We start from the raw sequence: 27,136 nt of genomic DNA, 5'->3' as shown, positions 1-27,136 counted from the left end.
CACATGGATACCTGTATCTCAATATGCATTCTGATTATCTTGGAATTTCAGGAGGTATACAGTAACAAACACATCAATTGGTTAAGACATCAAGTAGGATGATAAATTAAAAAATATTTTTTTTTTTATAATCTGAGCTCAAATACCAGCTTAATGATTTTTATTTTATTTTAATTACCAATGATTGAAATGGCACTTATATTATGTGTTTATATTTTAATTTCTACAAAAAAATATGCATTTATGTATGAATATATCATAAGGGGCTATGTAGAATTCAGAATCCCTTGTTATTAGCGCCACCGGTGGCCGTTAGGTGAACTGCCAGCAACGAATTTACTGCGCGTGCCTCGTGCTCGATGTGGATTATGTCTATCAGCTGTAATTCACCGGGCTCATGTCGTCAGATGAGGTAATTTTAATTTACACTTTTATTAAAGTTTGAATATAATGTATGTTTGAGACTCTTAGATCTGGATTTGTAAGACTATAGTTTGAAATAAACTCTTTTCTTTGTATGAGACAAGCTCGGCATTATCCTGAACATTGTAATATATTCACGGAAGAGAGCACACGTAAACATCACATACTTTTGATTATCACGGCCCCTTTTATGTAATATATATATATGTTATATTTATATTTAATTGGATCATATCAATTATTCCCAATCAAAGCTAGGGCTGTTGGGGTAAGTTACATAAAACCAAAAAGGTTATTGACTCCCAAGTCAAACAACACGAATCAGGATTGCAAGATTTTAAGAAGTTGTTTATTTTATTCTTACCTGTTTTGTTAAAGACAAAATGTGTTGAATTGTATTACAGTAAATTCCTCTTCTGAAATGTAAAGGAGTCAATTCTTATTTCAAAATTTCCCCAACCTCATTCTTAGCACAATTTAGAAAGGCACCAACAGGGAAAACAGACAGCTTCAACAAAATGAAAGATTACCGCACCTGGAAAACAGACAGAAAATCTTCCCAGCATGAAGCTGCTTCCATGTGTGTTTCTGAACTCCTGCCGAGCAGAGTGTCTTTGACTATAGCATACCTCCTCATAACCTCACACTTCTCCATGCCCTCAGGTTTAACAGCTCGACAAGAAGGCAATGAGCAGCAAAACATGCCTGGAGGAAAACCACAGTATGTGCAAGTCAAACAAGGCCGTTATGCATGACCATAGAGGTTGTAGGAGAAGTGGACAGAGAAGGTCAGTGTGTTTTTTGTAATTAGTTGGAACATGACCTCAAAGTAAACCTCATGAGCTGAAGGCTTTAATGAACACTATTCATCACTAGCATGCATGCTTCATGGTACAGATGGCAGCTAGTGTCAGGATAGAGATGAGTCTCATCCTTCATATGTTTTGTGGGAGGAACAGTGGACTATTTCTGTATCAACTGACATTCTGTTACATAACACTTATAAGGTGACTACCAACTCAAAAGCAGCCAATATTTACATGCTGCTGTCTGAGTTGTGAAAAGACTGCGATTTCTGACGTTTCCTGGTGGCTTCAATGTGATCAGTTGCATAATGCATTCATCCGAAGCCACTTAGTTTCCACAAACACATCTGAATTTACCAGGGTGGCTCATCTAAATAAACACTGCACACTATGTTGTGTATATGTATTGCTATCATGTTTAATGAATAAAAAAATAACAGTAATTAAAATAACTTGCACTATTGATATTGAACTTTACATCAAAATATATGGATATACAATCTGCATGAATGACTGTAAGTCGCTTTGGATAAAAGCATCAGCCCAATGCATAAATGTAATGTAATGTACATATTCATAAAACTTGTCAATGGGTTGTTTGGTTCTAATTCTTAAGGCTTACGGTATTATTATTATTTCTGATAGGCAAATATTGTTAGGTAAACATATACAAAAATTTACTTTGAATAAAAAGTAGGGGTAAAATATTAAAGATAAACCATAAACATTTTTAAGAATTAGCTATTTCAAGGTCTTGTGAAATTGCTTTTGTTTTTCAGGCTTGATCACACTTTTTTTAAGTATATATATATATATATATATATATATATATATATATATATATATATATATATATATATATATATATATATATATTTTATTAAAACAAAATTAACACATGCAAACAGTACCACACATTGTCATGGGAATGGCAAGTTCACAACTAGAGACAAATGTTCTAGGCGATAATAATCCTAAAAAAATAATGATTAATAAAAAAAATATATAACCTGTGCTAATAGCCTCGTGGTTAGTGCACTGACATATAGTGCAACTGCGCCTCTGGCGACCTGAGTTCGATTCCCTGCGAATGGTCCTTTGCCGATTCCGTTCCACTCTCTCTACCCCACACAGAATCTCTACTGTCCAATACAACGAAAGGCCAAAAACAAATATGTATAAGACGTTCTATATAGTATGAATGCAATCTGGGTGTACTATATTAACCGTGCTGTCATTATCATGTGGCCAACCAGTGTCATTTGCGTCGCTTCACCACCATTCACAAATCCACTCCCGTGGCTTCATGGGATAATGGGATAGTAAAGTGTCCATCCTATGCAGACTTTAGAATCTTGTCGGAAGTAGTAAATCATCTGCGTCCACTTTTATGTGTGATGTGAATTTGGACATACTTTTTTTGACACATCAATGCAATGGAAACACCTTTCTGGTGTGATTTCCACTGCCCACGGCATGAAAGCTGTCATGTAAGGTGCTACTGAATTCAGCAGTACTGGAGCACACATCTCAGGACACTGTGTATGAGACCAGACCCTTTAGGTGCACAGGCTGCCTTGAGATAGAGAACAGATTGCTAACCAGTGGGGTGACATTTAGATCAGCTCTCTGAGTCTCATTAGGTGGAGGAAGGGTTATATTCTATCTGTATGCCAAAGACATTTATTATAATAAAATTGCAGAAAGCAAGTATATGATTTAATACCATGTGCTGATGAATATTCCATAGTACTTCAATATGTATCATAATTATACACTGCCCGGCCAAAAAAATAAAATAAAAAAATTAACTGTTTAGATTTAAATAGGCAAATATAATTGTACAATTTGAGCCTGATGAATATTGACATTGTCATCTTGGAATATGGCCGTGTTGTGTCTTCCTACATAGTTGTTTAAGAAATGAAAAGTTACACTATATAAAGCTATCAATTTTGACGAACTGTTGCCAAACATATAACATGCTAGAAACATAATAATCACTGCAATAATGATCCAATCATAGAATCTTAAGCATTTGCCTATTTAAATCAGAACGTTTTTTTTTGTTGGCTGGGCAGTGTAGGTCACTGTCAGTTTGTGTATTGGTGTTTTTAGTGATTCTGTATGTTACATAGTTACACCAGTAGGTGGTGGCAAGTGATTGCCTTTATGAGTGAGTCATTTGAATCATTCATTCAACCGATTCGTTCAAAAACACGGATTCGTTTGTGTATGAATGAAGCGACTGGCTCTATTGTATGGATCCCCGCACATGACCTGCAAGAAAAAAAAAAAAATTATGCACACAATTTACAAATTCGTTCCCTTGATTTATAAATCATGCGCACAATTTACTAGTTACAATTTATGTGCACGATTTACTACTTTGATTTACTATGCAATCTCTCTGCAGCTAGGGCTACGTTTGTTTGGGATTAGGAATGTGAGGATTACAGGTTTCACGATAAACCACGATAAATGGTACAGATTATCATTTAAAATTGAACTGTCATTAAAACCGTGTTAGATTATCGTGATTTTGAAAACTCATGGTAAATCCTGTCCAGTCAGCATCAGTCTGGAGCAGGTGGAGCCCACAGTGTTGTTTTTTGAATGAGGGAAGGCAGTGACAGAAAGTCCTGAGGGAAACTTGGTCACCCTGTCTGCAGAACATGCAACAAGAAAGTCAAATCTGCCGAGTCATCTTAATGACCATCACCCACTGTTTTATATAGCGAACGCATATATTACTATTTTTATATATATATATATATATATATATATATATATATATATATATATATATATATATATATATATAATATATATAGCATCTACTATAATTAGCAGTGTAAATATCATTCACTTAGTGCAAATAAAATCTAGTTGCAGTTAACACTTAGTGTAAATAGATCCCATACCCTTTCTGAACTAATGATTGCCTGTGATCAGTTCTGCACAGACTTTGCTCATATCAAAGAAGACTACTGTCCTTGTGAGTGAGCCAATGAATCATTTGAACCGATTAATTAAAAAATGATTACTTGAAAAACATTTTTTATCAAACTGTGTAAAAAATATATCACACTTGTAATTTAATTAATCACAGATTTCATCATGCATGTAAAAAAAATCATCATGCATTTTCCTTAGCTGAAATACTTGACATTTAAATTAATGACTTAAAGTTAATTTAATGTAATTTTTTATATACTTTGTTAAAAAATGTTTTTGTTGTTTTCTGTTTGCAAAATTAGTATGTGAGCTGCACACACCCTTTGTGGCTTACAGCTGAGCCCCAAGAAATGATTCGAACTGAAATAGTCCTGTTCTGCCTGACTGTAATGATATGCTTCAGAAACCAACATACTACAGGCGTCCAAAAGCCCAAATAAACACCAGACTTCCCCAAACTCAGGCCAAGATGAATAAAAGGATTCTTATTGGGCTCAATATTTTATATTAGTTTAGGAAAATAACCGGAGGCCAAGGCATTTTCTGAGGTTTACCGTGACTATATACGACCCATAATTACCATCAGGTGATAAACATATCTGTCATATTATCTGTAATGTACTGCATTTTCCAGACATTCCTGGATATGTGGGATAATTGTGTGGAACCTTGATCCCATTTTGTGCTGTGCACCCACATCAACAAACGTCTTTTCTTTCCAACATATAAAGTGGAAATACTAAAATATTTTCTGGATTTTCAACAGCTCCTCAGTTTCTTTTTCTCAGGTTGTGTAATTTATTTTTTCTTAAAGTCCCCCTGTAGTCAGTAATTGTATCCCTTTAAACTCACATTTAATCACCAAAATTACACATTTAAAGTTTTTTCCTGTGAAAAAAAACAAAAATGTATGTCTTAAAGCTTGAGCTTCCTGCTTCCACTCACTCACACCACTCAGTCAACTTTACTGTAATAAACAATTGCACAATGCTATCACTCTTTACAACGTCTGACACATAACAATAATTGATTATCCTTTGGCTTGACTGTCATCAAACAGCTAATAATGTTTTGCTAATGTTACACAAACCCGTTCGCTGTCAGTGGAGAAATGCATATAGTTCATCATAATGCTAATATACACCATATTACGATGTTGAACTATATGCATTTCTCCACTGATGTTCTATCATGTTTAAAGCATTTCGAAGGATGCTGATATTAGGGCTGTACTCGAATAATCGAATATTCGTTCGGTGAGGTGGAATTCGATTTTCAGTTTTGAGATTCGAATATTCGTTTTTTTTTTTTCAACACGTGACTTCCGTCGCGGACTCATTCTCACTCATGCTTCAAATAATAATAATAAATTAAAAAAAACACCGCAACATGCTTTCAATAAAAGCATCGCGCATTTTAAAGATTTAAATTAACAAAAAGTCAGAATAAGACAAAATAAATCCCTTATATAGAATAAAACTAATTGTAATAGATATTACATTTTGTGTCATTTTAAAAACAATTCATTTATTCTTATTCAACTGTTTATAAGCATGCTACCGTTTTCTTTATTTATTAAAGTTCATTGAAATCACTGTGTGTTACTAATTTAATTTCTGTTTTGGGATTCATTTGTTTTAAAGAAAGGTTCGTTATTAATACCTTATTAAAGTTCTTGCTCTCAACAGGCTTTGTGTTTTGTATCACTTGTGCACTGTCCGTTTTCGGAGCATAAACCTGCCCGTGTAATGCGTGCCGGAAACTGTTCTATTTAAAAGATTATTAAATGTTTATTAATATTTAAAGAATGTGTGCCACCTGATCATATTGCACCAAATGCAACACTGCACTCCACTGGGTCTGCCACAACACATTTACGATGCCGAAGAGTGAAACGTTAAGTCGTGAAAGATGATACAAATGCAAACCGACACTATTATTATATATTTAGCCCCACCGACAGAAGCTTCGAATATTCGATATTGATTGCCACCTAAGCTTCGAAGCTCAAAAAATGGCATTCGAAACAGCCCTAGCTGATATACATAATTCACCTATATTGCTATATGTACCATATTATTCATATTAGATTCTCTTGAGACTTCAGAAAATAGTTGTCCTATGATATGCTAAAGCCTGTCTGCATGTTGATGTGATTGGTTGCAAGGTAGTTTGTTTCCATAGACTTTCCAATTTCAAACAGTGTTTTCTAGACTGTCTTTAGTTCACTGCTGTTTTTAGGAGAAAATACTCATCAATGCTGTTGACTTATGAATTTGCACATGGTTTGTTTTAAAGCATATTAAAATAGACATATAAACAACATTCAAAACTTGATTTTCACCACAGGGAGTATTTAGGATTAAGCTTGTTATTTCTCAACTAGTGGCAGCCAAGTGAATTATAATTTCTTTGTATATTTTGATTCATTTTGGATGCTTGCAAAAAAATGGCTAATATTGATGCAATAGTACAATTTTTGCCCATTATAGTGATGTAGTACCACCAGCAGGTGCTAAGTGGATCATGCTAACCAGCCAAATTCCCTGATTTGACCAGCCTGACTGGGACTATGGCTGCATCTGAAAATTGGAAAATCCTGCCTTCTGAGGACACATTTCAAGGTAGGAAGGCATCCAGACACGTCCGAATCCAATGTTGGCTTTACTTCCTGTTTCCTAAGAGACCTTCATCTGATCGATTTTTGAAGACAGCATAAATGTATCCTTTGCTGCCTTAATATCCTAGCCTGATGTGGTCATACTCAATTCTAATCAGAATGTGAGTCTGAAACTGCTCCATTGGGCTGTTATTATGAGGCGTGTTTCAACCGAACCAGGAAAGACCTCAATTGGATAGACCTACAACCAATCAGAGCAACGAAGCGACGCATTGTCAAATGTCAACAGAGCTCAACTGCATTGTGTTGCCGCGTTTTTTCCGCGGGTTGTTTTCTATGTCCACGGGTTTAAGCGACTATTATGTGATATATAGACCCATGAGTGCGAATTTTAGCAGGCAACCTTGCCAAAATAACACACATTTTACCTCCCAAACGCCATTTTTGTCTGGAGAACCCCCCGAGAAGCTATTGTTTAGGGCTAGTAGTTGGCAGGTTTTGTTGTAAAAACTTGGCAACCCTGTCTGCACGCGTGCTGGAATAAACAATCTTTGCTGTTGTAAAAAAATTAAAGAATTTAATGATACACAGAGTACTTAGCAAACATGATCATCATTTTTGAGAGCAGTTGTGAAGGTGAATGCATATACAAACAAGCTCTCCGTTTAGGATTCGAACAAACATAATCCAAGCGCCTTTGATGACGTGCATGATTACGTTACTGTTGATCATGTGTCCGTCATCGTCTAAAGCCCCCGCTGATGATTTCATTGGTCCGAACAGTTTCTGTTTGGAGATAATTACTCCTCTATGGATCGAGGCCAGACCGAACCTCCCGACCTAAAAAATGTGTGGGAGTGGCTAAGTTCAGCTGGCATCCAGGCTATTAATTTCCCACAATCCTATGCATTCCATTCGAAGACAGATGAGCTAGAAAAAGAAAGATAGTGTCTGAAAGTTGCGGTTGCTGGTCTGTGTGTGTGTAAATGTATGGTTTTGACCAGCGTTTTTTCCACTTCTGATGTCATTTGTAGTGAGAAATTACTACTTAGTTCTCAGCAAAGCTCACTTTTATTTTGCTGTAGATTGTTAAACTGTTATGCTGCCTCAGAAGTGTTTTCTTTTTGTGAGGTGCCTTTGTGTGCTTCCGCTGCATTACAAGTCATTGTCTAATAAGGCAGTAAGGCATCAAGTCAGCTGCCTACATTTTTGTATGTAGCCAGAATCATTGGTTTAACCAATGGCATAAGTTTGGGGCAGGACCAAGCCTGCAGTCTCCCTCTCATTGACTGAAGCTTTCGTGCCTCGATCGCCCCGCGGTGACCGGTCCCAGTATAGCCGCCCCTCTGTGTTTTCTAATGGACGCGAGGCAAACTAAATAATAAAATTACACTTCAAATATTTTTTCCCCAAAGTTAGTTTATGTCACTGAAGGCAGTTATCATCACAATGATTTCATTTCAAGTGTTCGTTTTTAAAATAAGTTTAGTTTTAGTTAGTTATTTGATGCTATAAAAACGGGGGGTGTGACGTCATGATTGACAGCTGAGACTGACGTCTTCTCTGAGTGAAGTTGTCACTGAGGCACTAACTGACTTTTTTCGAAATTTTTGGGAGCAGATTGGAGCTTTAGCTTTAATTTCTACATTTCTATAACTGTTTATTTCACACCAACATAATTAATAGTTCAGCATCTGCGAGAGTGTGGGCGGGTTTTTGATATCACTGCTGTACTTCCTGCTCTACTTCCTGCGCTCTACTGCGCAACTCCGGTCCCGAAATCGCTACTGCGCAGACTCGGTCCCAAGATGTCCGCGCCGTGCAGGCCGCCTAAAAGCTTCAAATCTGCCAAGCGGAAACGGATGATGTCGAGTCGTCCATATTTTTTTACGGTCTATGGGCAGGACTATCTGTTTGGTCTAACAGGAGGTGGCAGGGTCTGAAATGTATTATTGTTTTTCTATTTGGTGCTGATATTATGTCTTAAATAATTATGATATCAATACCAGGTTAAGCACAGTGTGATTCATATAGTATAGTGCTTATATTCAACTACATATGTATTCATTGCATTTTTAGAAAACTTCTAGGAAAGCTAAATACTGTTCTTTATTACCATATGAAACAAAAAATCCATTTTCTGCTAATTTTTTCCAGTCTGCTTTGAGGCTAAAAAACAAACTCTGCTAGAAGCATTTTGTTGCGGTAAAGCTGTGATTGTTGTTGATGCATTGAAATTCACAGTGCTGACGGGCTTAGATGCTGGAGCATTATCAGAATTCCTGCTGTGTAAATGGGAAAACGGTTTTCTGAGTTTGTTTTTACTTACTCCAGAATGATGGCTCTCCTCCACTTCAACTTGACCTCAGGCCCAAAATCACACTTAAGCTGATGCGCATTATCATGCGTAACATGCAGCATACCGTGCCAACATCAACAGAACAGAACATTGAAAACACCACACAGGGTGGTCCTCCATAAAACACCTCATGAAACATCTTTAGATTTTATCTAAACCTTACGTCTGAGCAGGGAGATCATGCTGAGAGAGGCTTGTAAAATCCCAAGCATTAAGACATATCTTTTGTAGCCATGTTAAACCCTGCTCAAGCCTGAACAGTTGCAAAGAGGAAGCATCACTTCATCTCTCAGTCATTTGAAACCTGATGTTTTTGCCTAGACAGATGTGTCAGTATATTAGCGCTACATGAACATTTGGAATTAATTGAGGTAAAATGCAGGGCAGAGGATTCAGTGTCTGATCTGTCATTTAAGCACAGTGAAATATGAGGGATTTGAGAATCTAGTATGAAGGTCCTTGTATTTCCTTACTTGCAAAGGCAGATTTCAGCTTCTTCAGATAATTTTGTTGACATCTGGACCAATTTAGGCCAGAACCCTTCATGTACATATATCTTTGCCTTGGTCAAGACATTGTGGTTTTGCATGCATTCTTGCATTACTGTGACAATGACAAACTAAGTATACATTTACATTTATACATTTAGACGCTTACAACCAAGGAGTACAGGAAGCGATCTTTCATGAAGAGGTGAAGAAATGCAAAAAGTGCCCTAAATACAAAGATTTGGAGATTACTCAGAGTAGCAAAAACTAGAATAGGGAGGGAAAAGAGAAAAATACCATAAGCAAGAGTCAAAGCTTTGAATTTGATCCGGGCAGCAAGTGATAGCCAATGCAGAGAGATGAAGAGAGGTGTGACATGAGCCCTTTTGGGCTCATTGAAGACAAGACGTGCCGTAGCTTTCTTGATCATTTGCTGCGGTTTGATTGCACATTATGGAAGTTCAGCCAGAAGCGCATTGCAATAGTCAAGTCTACAAAAATAGAGGTGGAAGAATTTTTTTATTTTTTATGATAAGATTAAGTGTTCACAGAAGAGATGAGTTTTTACCTGGCTTTTGAACAAAGTGAGTGATTCTGTCGTGCGTAGAGGAAGAGTCAGAGCCGGAATTTGATCCGAATTTGATCCGGGCAGCGAGTGGTAGCCAATGCAGAGAGATGAAGAGAGGTGTGACATGCCGCAGCGTTCTTGATCATTTGCAGCGGTTTGATTGCACATTATGGAAGTCCAGCCAGAAGCGCATTGCAATAGTCAAGTCTAGAAATTACCAGGGCTCGGACAAGAAGCTGTGTTGCATGCTCCGTAAGGAACTGCCTGATTTTCCTGATGCTGTGCAATGCAAACTTTCATGACCGTATACTCAAGGATGTGATAGTTACTTTCGAATTTCTGTCATTTAACCAGATATGTTGTTGTTCAGGTAGCTTATTTAGCTAAATATACTTGGCAATATGCTTCTCAAACTGTTACTCCACCTTGACAGTAGACAAAAAAGAACATCCTGAGACATTTTTATATGTTTTTTATAGGCAGAGATTTGCATAACGTGTCCTGCATCCCAGAACTGCTGTCATTTGAAGATTGAGGTTAATGACCTTGCATGTCAAATCCGTCGCACCGGGTTTTATGTCATAGATGTCATACATTGATTCTGCATGTAATATATTGGAAAACAACATGACTGTCATGGAATGAAAATGAGATTTGAGAGCTATGGTGGAGAGGGAAATAATAGAAAGAAGAGTTGAATTTTTAGTTCGAAATCTACTATTGTTCCAGTACATTAAAAACATTCTTGTCTTACCTAAGATCATAATGGTTAGTTTACTATCATGATTGTTGTTTGGTTTGACTGCCATTCTTGTTTTATTCTTGCACAATTAATTAAAATTGAACCGCAATCGCGATTTGGCTCATTTGCAATTATGAAAGCACGAAGGCTGCAAACTTCTTCATAAACAAGTAATACAAAGCATTTATAAAGTAATGCGAAGCATTTATAAGTAATGCGAAGCATTTATAGCATTTACTACTTCCGACAACGCTTAATAACATGTTTTAACTCGCTTAATATCGTCAGTCGCGTGTTTGTGTGTTATCACAGAACGAGGCAGAAAATGCATTATTTTATAGTATTCTATACAGTGATGAAGTCTATGTCTATCAGCACTGCATACTTTATAATTATGAAAATACCCGAGAAGGCTCGAAGAACTCAAATACACCATATCTTGCAGTCGTGTTTATTGTCTTCATTAAAGGGTTAGTTCACCCAACAATTAAATTTATGTCATTAATGACTCACCCTAATGTAGGGCTGTCAAAATTGCTCAAAAATGACATCCGAATATTCCCTCTAAAAAATACATGAATATTCGAACTATTCTAACATTTGGTTGTGCATTTTGTCAATGACGTGCATTACGTCATTAACAGGACAAATAATACAAAGAGACATAACTACTTGTATAGATAGTCTAATTAAGTTGAAACATATAACATTAAAAGGTCATGAATCAGCATATTCATGATTTGGATCATTTGTCAAACTGCCAAACTGCTGAAATCACATGAGATTGGTGATTCGAATCATGAATCAATACGCTGATTCATAACCATTTGAATCTTTATTTGAGGTTTGAAAACAAACGCAGAAGAGAAGACAATGCTGAATAAAGTCGTAGATTTTGTTATTTTTGCACCAAAATGTATTTTTAATGCTTCAAGAGATTCTAACTAACTAACTGATGTCACATATTGACTACGATGTTTTTATTCCCTTTCTGGACATGGACAGATGGACAGTATAGTGTGCATACACTTAGATACACTCTCGGACTAAATATAAAATATCTTAAACTGTGTTCCGAAGATGAACGGAAGTCTTACGGGTGTGGAACGACATTAGGGTGAGTCATTAATGACATAAATTTCATTTTTGGGTAAACTAACCCTTTAATCAGTCAAAGCGTTTCTATCTTCTTTTCATGCAGCCTACAGCACGTGGCTGTGTCCGAAACCTGGAAAATGCTGCCTTTTTCTTTTCTTTTCTTTTCTTTTCTTTTCTTTTCTTTTCTTTTCTTTTCTTTTCTTTTCTTTTCTTTTCTTTTCTTTTCTTTTCTTGAAAAAGGCAGTTGCTAAACAAGTGGCTAAATGAGATTACAAAGGTTATCTAGGACATTAAACATCATCACATAAAAAGAGGTAATCTCATCTACACACAAGTTGACTTTTACAGCCTCATTGTGTTTATAATCACACTACTGCAAACTAATCTAACTCAAACTTTGAGGTAAAAGATTTTGCAAATAAATTCTGGAAAAGTTGTGACATTGAATTCATGTGTCTGGTGTACTTTGTTTGTCTACATTTAGATTTTTACTTCTGTGTATTTTGACTCGTGTGTAGGCCTCAAAATACATAAAGTTGTATTAATTTGTGAAGATTATCATGAAGAACAAAACGTGTAGGAATCATAAACTTTAGTTGGTCACTGTAACAAGGTCTCAAAAGTCAAGCAAGAGTTTGGCTCTAAATGCAGATAAAACACGTTTAATGGTTCAAAACGTGACATCCGTGACTTTGACCGTGAAACACATGACATGAAATGTAGCTCTTGACATTGACCTGTACCACCATTAACTATTAAAGGCACATACACACAAACAATAATTTACCATAGGCAAGACTGAGCACATGGTTAAATAACTGAGAAAACAATTAGATAAAAACACCTGAAACTAATTAACATAAACAAAATAACAACAAAGGCAATAAAAAAACTGCAAAAGAACATGGACTCATGAATGGCCAATTTCAAAATAAGAAACATACATAAAGCACAGGATTTTGACAGTTATAGAGCTTATTTTTGGCAATAATACAAAATGGAAATGGAAAAATTATATTGTTGACCAACAAAAATACATCATCCCTGTTGCAAACTCTAACATTTTAGCTATGAAGCTTGTTCATTTTTTCAATGCCAAACTAATTTGGCCAACACTGAAATGTTTCCCTGTTATTAATCAGCACAATGTCCTCAAAAAAGCATCTGCGTGAGGAAACTTTCTCTTTAATTATATCTGCAGTAACCTTACTAATGTATAAGAATGATATGTCCCAACCTTGGAGGGAACATTCACAAATTTATTGTTTTTAATCTTTTTAGCACACAACCGTGAGCGAAAACGAGTCCCCCACAGAAGCCATCAATCAATGTAATGGATATGAGTTAGGACACCTCTAGAGATGTGGCAGTGAAACCCTGCCCCTCTTATTCCATCACCGCCACTCTGAACAGCATCCTAGGGAGACCAGGAGCAGGACAATACCAGCTTTTCACTCGAGCAAGGTGAATACTAACAGACCTTTTGGTAAAGCACAGGCTTTGGCTTTTGATAAAGCAAATAAGAGGTGACTGGTTTTAGCTGCTCTGTTTTTGAACAGAGAAGTGACGTGGGGGAACAGGCTATCGTCCTTCAGCTGATGAGGTTTCATTCACCCTGAATACCCAGACGTGGCTGTCAAGGTCTCTGGCGTGGCTAATTACAAAAGCAATCCCATCAACATCCCAAAATAGGCTCACTGGAGCCCTGACACTTCATTTTACAAAGTCATGGAAATGCTGAGGTATTGATTCCATTCGTCTTTCTCCAGCCGAATGCAGACAGGTCGATGCTAGTCCCAGCAGGATCCTCTTTTGGCCACATCTTTCACCCTTTTATTTATTAATTTTATTTTTTTCAAATTGAAAACGATCAGGCATGTAATGTATGCTTAATATAATTTTTTTAATTTTTCACAAAACACTTAAGCATGCCTGAGCAGAGATCTCCCGAGACGTTTGATGACAATAGTCTTTACTACACAATTTTCTCCACTATTTGCAGCCTTGATTAGTCAACTCCAGCTGATTTTTTTTCAGCAGTCAGACTGCTTTCAGCAGTCAGTCTTTATTTTGCACATTATTTCATCAATTTTGTTTGTATGTTGGCCGTTATTTAAAATAACTAATATCTTATTGTTAATTAACAATAGAAAATTGCCTTTTAAAGTCCAAATTAAGTAATTAGCAATGAATATTACTACTAATAATACATTTTTGATATATTTACAGTATGAAATTTACAAAATATCTTCATGTAACATGATCTTTACATAATATCCTAATGATTTTTGACATAAAAGAAAAATCGTTAATTTTGACCCATACAACGAATTGTTGACTATTGCCACAAATATACCCGTGCGAGTGGTTTTGTGGTCCAGCTTGTAATCATCTTCAAATACTTGAAGGTAACATTTGCCTTAGCAGTGCAGCACACTTTCAGAAACCCTCCACCTTTCCCAGCTCAACCTGTATAGATCTACTTAGGGCAATTCATGTACGCTATATTATTGTACAGCAGCAGCCTGTCTTACTTGCTCACAGCAGTGTGTGGTGTACGTATTGGCAGTAGCAAGTCTTGTACTTGCTCTGCAGCAGCAATTAAAGGAGCAGCAGCAGTGTAGCAGATCTATTCTGCCTAGACCAAACATATTAATACTGTCATATCTATTACCATGCCAAACACTCAGTGAGTTGTCATGACAGGTACATGATTTCCCCTAATATGACTGACGTGCTGCAAAGAAATTAATCGAAATGACAGATATAAAATGTATACATTTGGGGACAGTAATATCCTTCTGAACTTTGATCAGAGTAATGCCACTTTTCTTCTCTGCTTTCCTGCATGAGTGGTGTCATCCTGCCAAGAAGCAGGATCAATGAAAGGATCAAGATGAAGCGGTAAAGGGAGGTTGTGGCTTTAGAGACAGAGACAGTATATGAGGAATAAAACCTTTAGTCCCAGCCTAATCCTGGCCATGAGTGACACAGTCTGTGTGCACAATGGCACTCATTTATCAATCTTACGTAGAAACGGGCGTATATGTTGGCGTAAGATTATGCCAACAACAGTGCCCACCTCTGCAATCCAGGTGTATGCAATACTTGCCCTTGATAAATGCCGCAGCTGAAAACGATCGTCTTTAGAATAACACGCCCCTATATATTCAAGTCTCTGCCTTCCCCACGCCCTCATTTTATGCCATGGACACACAGAAGACGGCAAAGAAGCGAAACTTCTCCGACATTATTTTATTTATCTGTTATATTAAAGATATCTTTTTGAATGATATTTGTTTAATTTTTGAGCACTTGAGCTTAAAGGGGGGGTGAAATGCTGTTTCATGCATACTGATCTTTTTACACTGTTAAAGACTTGGAATCCCATACTAAACATGGACAAAGTTTCAAAAGTTAAGGTGGACGTTTGATGGGAGTATTTCTTTGTCAAAAATACTACTTCCGGTTAGTCATAAGTTTCGGCAAGTTTTTTGCGATCATGCGTCCCCTTTGACGTTAATGGGGGCGGAATTTCCTTGTATGGGCCGTACGGACAATTCTACCGGAAGCGCGTGAGAGAGAGAGAGGAAGAGAGCGAAAGTAACAGGCTACGCCCATCAAAGCGCTGGCTCGTAGGCTGCTGCACAGGTGATGTGCACAATTACAATGTCACCAAAAAAGTGCGTTTTTGGTTGCCAGACCAAGACAGTCCTGCACAGATTCCCCAAAAACCCCGCGTTAAGGCAACAGTGGATGTAATTTGCTTTTCCGGATCAGCAACTGAGTTGCGCGAATGTTTATATCTGTTCGCTGCATTTCGGTGCCCACTGTTTCATAAACAAGGCCCAGCTCGACGCCGGATTTTCCCGATCGCCTAAAGCTGAAGGATGGAGCAGTCCCAACGATAAAGGTCCCAACGTTAGAACCGCAGGCGGTGAGTTAGACTGCTTCAAATGTCTGTGTTTTTGCCTATGCTCATCAAGTAGCCCAAACATGATCACGTATAGTTAGTTGATCAATGGAGCATGCGATGTGTAGTGCGTGTACATTTGTTTAGCTGGCCACTATATGTGTAACTTTATGTTTGTGTATTGTAAAAGCACTCCAAACAACAATACACGCAGAGTGGGGAAATATGTTGAACTAAATAAGCGCGCTTCTTCATTCAAATGCGCTACTATTCCGTGTCTTTCTATGTAAACACTAACTTAGCCTGCCGTGCAAAACCAGTCCGCTTACTAACGTCTACACAAACCACGCGTAAACACACACACACACGTGCACAACTGCACTTCCCACATGTACACCTTCAAAGACAAAAATACGACGATATAATTCAAGTATAAATATGTAAATAACACAAGTCGCTAAGCATATTATATAGTTAGTGTATAACTTGTACCACATAGAGACGTCCTGCTCTAGTCGTTTTTGCTGCTGCTCCTGTTCAACTGCAGCCTCTGTGTCTGATTCCGGATCATAGATGTATGGCTGTATCTGATTAAAAGCCATATTTTTATTTTGAATAAAGTTTTTTTCCCGCTGTTAGGGATGACACAGCTTTACGACGCACTCGACTCAACACAATAGCAGCAGCGCGCACACGTCATTATTTAGCTCCGCTCACACGACACGCCCCCACCCGCTCGGCTTTTTTCGGAAAGACTCGGAACAGCGCATCTTTCTTATATAATTATAAAAAAAATAAAGACTTTTCGGAGATATGCAGGATGCAATGCTACTCTATAGGTACTCAAGATTGACATGACACTGACTGAAACTGAGTGTTTCACCCCCCCTTTAACTGAGACTTGAGTGTCTGTTGTAATGACCTTGATTTATTGCATATTAAGGTGTTCAGTTTTATCAGAATAAGAATGGAATGAGCTTTATTGGCAATGCTTACACATACAAAGAATTCGCTTGGTGACAGAAGTTTGCAGTGCACAGACAGAATGACAGCGACAAGACGGTGAATAAAAATAAATGTATAAAAAATACACAACATACCAAATAGACAAAAGACAATATATTTATTAAGATTTGTTACAATGCAAGAGAATGTGAATGAGGTATTTATTTTGATTTTAGAAAATAAATGTGATTGCTCTACGTATAGATGCGTAAATACTTTTTTTTCTTCGCAAAACTCCCAGAATACCTACACATACAATTCGCTGCAGATTCCAATTGAAATGAACACCAGAGGAAGTAAAACACTACAACATTGTGACAGAAAACAAATCACAAAACAATCTTTGCTGAAGTGTGCCACCCAGACTGTGAAGGACAGACTGAAACGACCAGGGCTCTTGTTAAAAGAAAGAATCACTGACTAGCTAAATGTAAACCTTTCCTCCAGAAAGAACTTCCCACAGAGACTCGAAATAGAGGCGCAGATTGCAGATGTTTTTTGTGTGCCTCAGAATATACGACAAAGGGTGCCAAGTCAACCGTGAGGGAGTTGTTAAAAGTGATTGTCTGTTTCTTATGTAAGTGTTTCTTCAACCACAGGCGCTTCTATGCCCCAAACACCAACAATATTTATTCTTTTTCACACAGATAATGAAAATGAGGGCAGATCGATTAATAAAGATACTTTTGCACAGTTACTTGCTCAATGCTATGTTTTCACCTCAGAACCATTTTACCATAGTGCATTACTTGTAAACAACATGCTTAGTAGTTCACCTGATACAGCACTGCACTTGTGATGTGGAGCATTTGTGTACGAGTCCAGTGAATACGAGTCACGATAAAAGAGCTCAAAGACTTGTAGAAGCAAGCTAAAAAGGCATGGTTGCTTCAGCAAATGTGTTTTTTTTCTTTTCTGGTTGCTTTTGTTAACACTATGGGCCCTATCATACACCCAACACAAAGGGTTTTTGCTAGTTTCAGCCTGATGCAGTTATCATTTTCATGTCCAGTGCCATGTTGTTTAAATAGCAAATGTACCCATCTGTTCACCCATGGGCGTGCTGGTTTCTTTAGGTGGCACATTGCTATTTTGAGGCAACTGAAAACGACTGCACCAGCATTGACCCCCCCAAAAAACCTGGTCTAAAGTCAATAGCGCAGTATTTTTGTGTTATTTAAAGGTTGTGTTTGTAATATGCGCTTATAGTTAAGTGCACAACGAGCATACACTCTGCTTATTACACACACAACACACAAACATTTTTAAATCTTAAAGCTGCTGTCCGTAACTTTTTTTTGTGTTCAATATTTACAAAAATTATATAATGAGAACGTACAACATGAATCCATTTTCCAAACCATGTTTTTGTCTTACCCTGAATCATTATGATACACTTATAATAAGTATTTAAATAGGAACTATTTCAGGCCAGACTGGTAGGTTCAGCTGTGGAGGAGCACAGTCCCTGCGTGATCCACCATAGACATAAACAGAAATAAAAGGATTCCTCTTAGGAGAAGCGTTTAGTCTTTCCACTCGCAAATTCCGCCATGTACATAGTAATTAAAGGGAATGGGAGATGAGACACAAAACACACCCATGACTCATTAAGAGACTACAACCCTTTTGGACCATGCACATAGTGTGCTGACTGTTTTTAACATTGTTAAAGTATAAGATGATTCGGACATACCCTAAGTGCACCTGCGCCACACACTTCAGACGATGTGTTAAGATTGTTAAAATGTTAGGGTTTAGTGTGATACATTATTTGCATAGAACATTAACCTTTTAGTGCCACTCACTGGACATTTCATTTTTTGAACTGCTGCAATACACACAACAACCAACATAATAAAACATTGCCAGATTCACATTCATCTGTTTTAGATTAAACTAAACATGCTTTTAGCATCACTCACTGCACATTTGTCTTTGAAAGTACCACGAAACGAGCAAGAATCAGTGTAATATCATATTGTAGAAATGTCGCCACAGGCACGTATTTCCAATGAGGTTGAGAATTTAAATGGCTGTGTTCACTCCCTTTGCATGCGAAATACATTACAGCATTGGATGTTTTCTCCACTTTTTCTTGTGTGTTTGATGTTGTGTCAAATATAGTTAGTTAACATGCCCCATCTTCAAAAACAGTCTCTTGCAAAGCCTGCATTGCGACAGATTCACAAAACAATCCAGGCTACATCTGTGACACACAGTTTTTCTGTATAGCTCAGTTTCAATAAAAGGACTTTTGGAGAGGAAGTTTTGATTTCTGCCGTTAACAGTATGTGTTCATGGTACATCAAGCTCTTTTATCTCAAAAGATCAAGGGGAATTTGATTAATCATGATATGACCCCTGTGATCCAATCCATCAATAACAGGTTATTTTTAAAGCCTGTATTACATTGTGACAGGATCGCTGATGTGTCACCCAGACTGTGAAGGTCAGATTGAAACGATCTGGGCCCTTGTTAAAAGAAAGAATCACTGGCTATCTATGTCCACTGATGAACATTGATAGTGTTGATTATGAGTAGTATTGATTAGGGGTTTTCTTTATTTATATATATATATACACACACACACACACCCACACCCACACCCACACCCACACACCAAAGCTGCCGTTTTAGCTGTGGGGGCTCTGGGCATTAACTGTAATAGCTCCATGTTGCAAGCACCAATCTGAGTCGTTTTTTTTCTATAGACTGTACTCACAAAGGTATAACGATCAAGATAAACTTAAAAATTCCCCGGAGTTGTCCTTTAAACACTGTCCTCCCATAAATTTGGCCTTTGAATGGAAATTCTTACAAATCTTATGCAATAGTCACCTGCAAAAATAACTTTCCACACCTTTTCAGTGCCAGTTATTCACATCGTGCTAAATACTGACAGTAGTTTTTTTTTTTTTTGACACCAAAAGAGTGTTTGCATAAGCAGTATGCATGCCCATGGCCCATGCCCATTGGATAATCCTGCCCACAGTGCCCAGCCTTATTGCCTTATATATATTCAGACCTTAAATAACGCAAATAGAGTTTATATTTATATACATTTTTTAAACCACAATATTAATGTTTCAACCTAGGAAGATTTCAGAAATCAATATTTGGTAGAATATCACTGATTTCCAATTACAGCTTGCATGTGTCAAGCATACTCCCTATCAGTCGGTCACATTGCTTTTGAATGACTTTATGCCACCCCTGGCGAAAAAGTTCAAGCAGCTTGGCTTTATTAAATAGTAGGGTCAGATCATCTCCAAAACTACAGCTCTTCTGGGGTGTTCGTGATGAGCAGAGGTCAGTATCTGTTAAATGTGTTCCAAGAAACAGTGGTGATCTGGCGACAGGGTCATGGGTGGCCAAGGCTCATTGATGCACATGGGGAGCGAAGGCTTGCCCGTGTGGTCTGATCAAACAGACGGGCTACTGTAGCTCAAATTGCTCAAGAAGTTAATGCTGGTTCTGTTAGAAAGGTGTCAGAATACACAGTGTATCACAGTTTGTTGCGTATGGGGCTACAAAGCCCCAGACCAGTCAGCGTGCCCATTTTGACCCCTGTCCACCTCTGATAGCACAACGGAGCAAGGTGGCCTGGTCTGATGAGAAAATGTATAACAGTTGTAACAATTGTAATATGACAATCATACATCCTGTTTGATCATAAATATCAGACTTGCATGTTGCCCTGAACAATATGTACAATCTTTTGAATTCTGCATTTCTAAACATATTGCTCTCACACTGGCATCTCATGAGCCCAGCTGTCTCTGTGCTCCTCTTTTCAACAGATTTTTCTGCCTGAGGAATTATTTAAAATAAAAAATATAAATAAATAAACACAGTGATGGGGATGCACTTTCTCTCAGGGTTGAATCAGCTTGTTTGCCTGTAAAAGTGCTGTTCTCAGGAGACATTTGCTTCTCTGTGGCGGTGTTGTTAAAAAGGAATTGGAATCAAGATCCTATATGGTTTTACTTGGTTTATTCATTCATGGTAAAAGCACTATGATTTTTTTTTTCATAATATTTGTAATGACATTCATATATAATGCAATAGTCTATTTCTTTGAAATAACAATGGTTGTGAAAATCCTTCTCTGTATAACCACCTGGGACCCCCTAAACTGAAACCTTTTGGTATTTAGTATTTCCTTGGGCATCAGTGTAAAGTTTATGTAAAATGTATGAAAACATGTAAATATAAATAATAAAATAAGTAAATGCATCAAATATAATAATATTTAATTAGTTACATCACACACACACACACACACACACACACACACACACACACACACACACACACACACACACACACACACACACACACACACACACACACACACTATATATAGTTTTTCTGTACATATATTTATTGTTTTTTTTACATGCATGAAACTATAGTGATATATTCTATGGAAAAAAGTCAAATACCTTGCACTTAAAGGTGAATAATATATGACAGTAGACTGGAAGCATTGATTTATAGTTAAAAAGTTACAAATATTAGTATTTTTATATAGTTTCTCTACAGCAGACATTTATTCCTTCACCAGTGTCGTATGGATTACCGCCATGATCGCGGTGTGCAGTTTTTAAGCATCAAACGAGCATCAGCCATTCACTAGCATCATAACGCCGGCTTCACACTGCACGCGTAAGCAGGGCGTAAGCAGCGCGTATTTTTTTCGGCGCTCATGTTAACAGATGAGTGCATTCACACCGGCAGCAGAGGCAGCGCAGCGGCGCGTAGCAGGAGCAGAGCAGAAGCGTCAGTGCCGCGATCGTTTCGGCGCCAGGTCTATTTTTGACGCGCTGCTCACGATGAATTAAAGCCACAGTACATTGTTCTGATCAAAATTAACCGAAAAATAACACATTTAACCATGAAATAATTTAGTCAAGTGTTCCGTGTGTTTCTCAGTCACCATATGACACCCGGCGCTGTGAGAAAAAAAAAGTTCTACACAAAAAACGAAGCCACTGCCATAAGTTTTTGCCTGAACTACAAAACTAACTTTAAATAATGTATGCCAGTTTAGCTTAAATTAAATATGAATTAAATTATGTATATATGATAACTATATGCTGGCATAACAGAAACGATAAACAAAAGCACGTGGTGTCACAGGCAGTGTTCTTCAGAGTGCATTTGGAAAGACAGCAATGGATGACACTCGTCTCATCGTGAAGGTTGAGAAGCACACAGTTCTCTATAATCCACACAATTTGCTTTATAAAGACTTGCAAGTGAAGGAAAAAGCATGGGAGGAAGTTGGTGAGCGTGAGCGGCTCTTGGTGCTGATGGTAAGTCATTTTAAAGTGTTTTTGACAGTCTTTCGTTGTCTCACGAACAAACAACTAAATATGGATAGGTAAATAAAATATACACACATTAATATAGCACACATACAGTATATAGACATGTAGATAGTCTATAATGTGCGTTTTGTCAATTTTTAAAAAACTTTGTTAGATAATTTGCTCATTTCGCCTACAATATATCATTAAGAAGTTTCCTCTTAGTTATTACAGTCATTTATGAATTATCTTTAATAGGTTTATGATGGGTAATGCATGTAAATTTGATGCCTTTCCAATATTTCAAGACAATTCCCTGAAGTTTCTCTTTTTAGCAGTGTGCTTTTCATGGACATAGTGCGATGGCCTTTATTCTATCAAAAACTTGCACTAAACGAAATAAAAAAAAAACATCAGAGACAAGTGAAACGATTTTTTAAAGGCACAATATGTAATGTTTCAGCATTAAAAATATAAAAGATCACTATATCTATGTTATATATTTTTTAAAGTTGTGTGTTTACATTATCCCGACAGTTCCAATTAACTTCTAAATCCAGATAAATTAATATTTTAATTCGAAGACACGGACCGTGTCTTTATTTCCGTTATGTCGCCAGTCTTTCACGTCATATCCACGTTTGCGTCTTGCTTCCTGCGAACTCGGCGGAACCTATGGGCGGAACCGCCAAACTCAAAGAGGAACACTGACAGACAGTATAAGGGGAACCCCCGTATAAAAAAGTCTGTATGATAATGGATCATGACTACTCTTTGCCTGTACGTTTTGCCAGCTCAACAAAGCGCAAACGTACGGGTGAAAAAAATGACCCGAGAAGATTTTGGGACAGTAGAAGAAGCAAGAGACGTGTAAACCTTGGAGAAGCCTTTGAAAGATGGCGAAATCTTCGTGACAAGCTCGGACTGCAGAGAGATGCTGATCTCGCTTGCGTTTTAATAAACAGGTCATTTAAGTAACCATTCAGCTAACATAATAATCATATAATCATAACATGCTGTATGTTTGCATATTGCATAGCGATCTTGACCACATTGAGACGCGTTTAGCTGAATACGTAATGTTATACATTTTGTATCGGCTTTTCAAACAGGCGGATTCTCTGTTTTTGGAGACTGAAAGAGCTATTTTTTTAAAAACTGATTCAAAAGTATTTCTATCCGTATATTTGGTGACACGATGATGTCATGTGTAAAACGCAGATGGACTAGCTATTATTGGTTTTATATGTAGCTGGAGAAAGTAACGTTAGCTTCATAAGGTAATATGCCACTATCTTGGTCAATTAATATAAGGTGACCGTCACTTTTATCATATGTTAATACTAGCTACATATAATATTGATTTAATAATGATCTACTTATTCATATATCTCTGAGTTCCAAAATAAATGTTTATTAGAATGATTGATGAACGTGGGGAGCGACACAGCGCGTGTTCCAATAAACAACGTATTGCTGGTGCTGGTTCTCTCATTTACTGTTTTATGTTGGTAATGATAAACTAAATTGAAATTTATTTCCTTATTGAAGAGTTGATATACAGAATGTTCGACAATCGCGGATGCCATGTCAACATATCTATAATTTGAGTAACTCAAATTATGATGCGCGGTTAATATGTCAACATAGCCTACCAACTTATAGGTATGTTGGCATAGCGACCGCCCGCACAACATTCTGTCTCGCACATTATCTAACGTTACTGATAAGTTTGTTAAGTAACGGTAGCTCGCTGCTATTTCATTAGATTGACATTACATAAAGTGAAAAGCCGTAACTAAACTTAACAATAATAGAGATGTAATATAACAATTACCTTGTCAGTGAACATGTTTTCTGCTGGAGATGCCAGATTCGCTGGTTGACAGTGGCAATAATGACAACAACTCCCATGAGCCCACGCACTTTCCCAACGTCATCAAAGTACGTCTGTTGTTATTATTTTGAATGAGTGACCCCTAGTGGCCAAAAGTTGCATACTGCACGTTTAAATATAAAATTAGCTTCATGATAAATCTTTGCTTTATTTCCATTTCATATACATTAAAGAGAAATGCAAACTTATCCATTATAGAGTACTCTGTACACAACTGCGCGTGACAACTGCGCGCGACAAACGCTGCCTGTGTGAAAGGAAAAAGTGCGCGCGCTGCTACTGCTTTACACACGCGCTGCTTCGGCCCTGCCTACGCCCTGCTTGCGCGTGCAGTGTGAAGCCGGCGTAAGACCTCACAAAGATGGATAATTTTTGCCCTTTGCTAAATTGCCATGTCAGATATTTAAAACAAGCAGAGGAAGTTGTCATGGCCTAACCTCTTTAAAATACACCCAGGACTGCTGCATGTGTAGCAATAAATATAATAATAAAATAATGATAATAATAATGCCCTCTAAACAAAAATGAATTGCTGGGTGCCAGGAGGTTATCAATGCTACAATGAGAAGATCTTTATGATGTGAATATGTAGCCATACTGCCATTTCTCCACCACCAGCTGCATAATGAACAGGAATTCAATCTATGCCTGCATGTAAAGTTTTATGAGTCTCATTTGCACCTGTTATAAGGCCGCATTTCTATTCCACAAGCATCTGGTTTAAACATTTCTTTCTGGCTTTGATCACTGCATTTATTCAAAGCCTTGATTTGAAGCCCAGCCCAACTTCTTGAAGCCTGCGGCAGTGAAAACTCATGTGTTGACAACTGAGTTGCTGTAGTTTAAACTTGTTAGACGGAATTGCTATTATTCACTGAAAGAATGTAATCAAAGACAAACTAGTGGGCTCTAATGGTCTCTAAAGCTACACTGGCAAGCCATAGCTGTCTCGTTCAGTTAACAACAGGTGCATTTAAACTCGAGGCAGATATTAAACACAATATTAGACAGTGGTGTCCACCACAGCCGGATAAATAAACCACTAATATTTTATTATGTTAGTTGTACATTTTTAAAGCCTTTTTAGCCTTTACAAGTATGAAATGGACTTTGATAGCTGCCAGAGGAGTGTAGGACTGTTTATGTTCTTCTGGTTCCATTCACTAATCAGCGGTGTCAATGTTATTTTTCCGCAGCTCCAGAGTGATTAATCACAGGACATTTACGACCGCCCATGATGCAACAACCAGGTCGGGCAACTGCCATTGAGAAGAATGGGAATGCAAACGGTATTATCAAGGTATTATAGAGCCCAATGTCAAACCCTGTTGAAATCAATTGTGAGTCTAGACTCCTGTGCAATTCATGTGAGGAACACAGGGTTGCTAGATTTCCAAATAAGCCACTTATGAGATTCCATTTAATGCATATATGCTGACTTAGAATGGAGCCGACAGGTTTTTGAAAGGTGTGATTTCCTCAGGACACTTATTTCAGTGAAAGGTTAAATTTTATTTCATATTAGCGCCAGTGAAAAAAAACTATAACAGCAGAAAGACTAAATCACTTAGGTATCATCGTATTCTTCCTAATATCAGCTGAAAACAGAAGGTTGTGCCATATAGGTTATATAGATATACCATCCCTCTTATGATGCATATTCTGTACTCTTATGCTGTTTGTTGCCATGCTCATTAAGAGTATATTTTGTCACAATGTTAGTATTGTTGGGCAATGTTAGTATTGTTAGTATTATTTTGTCACAATGTTAGTATTGTTGGCCTCATTTACCGTCCTGCTGCATCCAGCTCCGGCATAGTCCTTGTTGTGTGACACATTTTTCTCCTTACCACAGCAGATGTGTTGCAGGAACAACTGGAGCAGTCAACTGTGGGTGCCGCCGAGGATTCTGGGGCCTGAATTAGTGACTGTATTTACATTTGGCCCATGTACACTGTTAGCATTCTCATGCTCTTGGTAGCCCTGGGATCTAATAATTCTTTCCCAGTAAACTTTGCACGGTGGCTGAAAGAACACAGTGAAATATTTCAAATCTGCAGGCCCTTTTCAGCTGCCAAGAAATGGGATTCTCGGTGGAATGAAACATTCTCTTGCATCAGTTTTTTTTTGACCTTTTTGACATTGTTGCAGCACCTTTGGTGCCAGTCTGTCAGTAACACTGTATAGTTCCTGTCTCTATGATGGGTAACATTTTATTTTAGGGTTCAATTCTCACTATTAACTAACTAGTTGTGTATTAGCATGAACATTACTAGGAAATTGTGAGTTTATTCATACTTATAAAGCACATATTAATGCCTTATTCTGCACGACTACATACATTAATTCTACCCAATACCTAAACTTAAACGCTACAAAAACGACCTTACTAACATTAAAAACAGTAAATTAGGAGTGTACTGAAGCATAGTTAGTAGTGAATATGTGTTCCTACTTAAGTGTTACTGTGGTCAAAAATTGTCTGCTGGACCAGTGTGTTGTGAGCTCTTTGAGCATGATTCAGAAATGCTACAGCCTTTTACCATGATCGTGAGCTTCAACACACTACTAAAACAACTCACACAAGCCTCACTTGAAAAACAAAAATGTTTTTTTTCATACTCCTTAGGTAGGATTATTTAAAGGGGTACTTCAGCACTGGGAAGATGAATCTGTATTTAAACTGGGTAATTAATGTAGTAGAAATATGAAATTATTTTTTAATTTGGTGCTTTCTAGACTGAGAAAAGACAGAAAATGTATTTTTGTCTCATGGGGATGAAAGACAACAATTCCCAGAATGCTTCAATGCCCTACGAGGCCACTCCCGTCCCAAAGCCACCGCTACTGGATTACTGAATCACTTTCCCACCGCGACCGCGTTCATCTTCATAAAATCCGTTCAGTTAGAGAACAGACACTACAATTAAAAACTGAAGGTGT

At 37.5% G+C, this 27,136-nt stretch overlaps 1 long non-coding RNA gene across 3 annotated transcripts; it reads left to right on the top strand.

The window, feature by feature from the left end:
• Positions 1-316: 316 nt before the first annotated feature.
• Positions 317-25,493, top strand: LOC137076166 (uncharacterized). 3 transcript variants are annotated; one of them, XR_010905219.1, is made up of 4 exons: positions 317-412; positions 1,087-1,211; positions 13,344-13,526; positions 13,622-13,774. It is a non-coding gene; the product is annotated as an uncharacterized lncRNA (long non-coding RNA). The 3 variants fall into 3 exon arrangements; XR_010905220.1 differs by lacking the exons at positions 13,344-13,526; positions 13,622-13,774 and adding an exon at positions 25,390-25,493; XR_010905221.1 differs by lacking the exons at positions 13,344-13,526; positions 13,622-13,774 and adding an exon at positions 6,680-6,796.
• Positions 25,494-27,136: the final 1,643 nt, after the last annotated feature.

Source organism: Pseudorasbora parva, chromosome 5, assembly GCF_024679245.1.
Source record: "Pseudorasbora parva isolate DD20220531a chromosome 5, ASM2467924v1, whole genome shotgun sequence".
Taxonomy (NCBI): domain Eukaryota; kingdom Metazoa; phylum Chordata; class Actinopteri; order Cypriniformes; family Gobionidae; genus Pseudorasbora; species Pseudorasbora parva.
Note: the sequence above shows the minus strand (reverse complement) of the source record. Positions and strands in the feature narration are given on the sequence as shown.